We start from the raw sequence: 2,015 nt of genomic DNA, 5'->3' as shown, positions 1-2,015 counted from the left end.
GGATGCATCGCTCCTGAGCTTGAAGGAGGTGATCCTTAAATATTATCCAGCTTTCTTGGGCCCCTCTTCCCTCCAGGGCTTTTTGCCATGGCAATCTGACAAGCAGATCCCTGAAGAGGCCAAAGTCTGCTCTCCTGAAGTCCAGGGTAGTGAGCTTGGTAGTGAGCTCCCTCCTTGGTGCCCTAAGGATCTTGAACTCCACCATTTCGTGGTCACTGCAGCCCAGGCTGCCCTTGAGCTCCACATTCCTCACCAGCCTCTCCTTGTTGGTGAGAACAAGGTCCAGCACCTCTGTTCCTTTGGAAAAGGCACCTGAGAGGTCTACTCTCATCCTAAGCAATGCAGCTCCCTCCTGAAACATCTGAAAATAAAAGCACTGTCATGCTTGCAATGTGCTTGCAAGGACTGCACAATTCAGCATCCGTACTCCTATCTCCTGTCTTTTCCTTGCTTCACACAGACACCCTCAGCGATTCAACATAATTTCTTTTTGGAATCACACATTCCACTTTCCTTTGAAGATCCCCATGTCACAGAAGAAAAATGACTAGCGTCTACTGCAGACACTGCTGTAGGGAAACAATTTGCTGTCTTTAAGGGGATGTGATCATATGCGTGGTAGCTACCAGGTCACCTCTACCAGAAGGCCAATCCCATTCCACAGTGAGCTCCAGAAGATAAAAGAAAGCCTTTTTTCCTAATCAGTCACTACTTCAAACACTCCAGCACTCAGTCACCATGGTCAGTTCCCCATTCTCAGCCTCTCATGGGGAAGAAGCACAGAGAGGAGGATTAGAATTCCCTGAAAGAGGGTGGGAGCTGGAAAGGGAGGAAGACAAAGGAAAAAAGGAAAAGCAAGGAGCCAAGGTCACGGGACAGCAGAATTATATAGCTACTTAAATCCTCAACTGTCTCTTCTTCATAGGCAGACACAGGGAAGGAAATAGCATCTCAGACTATCACAAGAATTTTCCTTCAACAACATTCCCACAGACAACAAGAACAAACTCTGCACTCCATGACCAGGCATTCTCACATATATTAGAGTAACACAGTGATGTCTGTGACGTGACTGGAAATGAATCTGTCTCAAGGAAGGCTGCAAAGATACATCATGGCATTGTGATAGAGCTGGAAACACTCTTCCCACTCCATCTCATCAGTGAGAACCACAATGCTGCATCTAGGAGGATGAGGCATGTGTCATATGAACAGCAGGCAACAACAGCTGATCTCTCATCAGATCCTCTTCCTCTACACCATTTACTTTTGGTATTTCCTAGCTCTTTAGTGCAGGACCTGTCCTAAGCCTTGCCAAAGCAATCATGCTTAGGTTAGTGTTTTTATAGTAGTGGTTGGGCTTCATTTATGGGCTTGATAATGGAGCCTTGTTTCTGAGATATCTAGGAAAACATGCTACGATTATGGTATAGACACCTAAATTAGCAGGTTGTTTAAGCACAAGAGAGATGCTTTTGATACGTATGGATCATTAGACATCCAAATGTTGACACCCATGAAACATAGCAGCAGCAGAATGGAAAGGGGCAGATAAACAAGATGAAATGCTGACAGACACTTAAAAGATACTTAAACGGGTTCCGTATGCCTAAATCAGGGCAGATTATTTCCAGCTTATGTAACTAATTGTTCATGTTTATTAAGAAATCCACCTTCTTAATATCACAGAATTGTGTAGTTAATTTACAAATTCACAGTGCTGACCTGGTATGATGAAATTTAGTTAATATGCTATTTTAATTTATAGTTTTAAGTAATGGTTTCTCTTATTGAATATAAAATCCAGGAAATACACTTAAATAATAGCTATATTAGTAGAAAATTAATCTGCGTGGACCTATGTGAGCATATACTTCGCTGTGAAGTCTCAATAGCAGTGAATGCTTGTGGAAAGAAGCCTTTCTCCGCTCCTACATACACATAAGGACTATCCCAAATATTGCTCAAATATAGCAGAAAATGAAAATGTATAGCAAAGTATAGTAGGAAGAAAC

The sequence above is a fragment of the Aptenodytes patagonicus genome, chromosome 3, assembly GCF_965638725.1.
Source record: "Aptenodytes patagonicus chromosome 3, bAptPat1.pri.cur, whole genome shotgun sequence".
NCBI lineage: Eukaryota > Metazoa > Chordata > Aves > Sphenisciformes > Spheniscidae > Aptenodytes > Aptenodytes patagonicus.
This window is presented reverse-complemented; position numbering follows the sequence as displayed.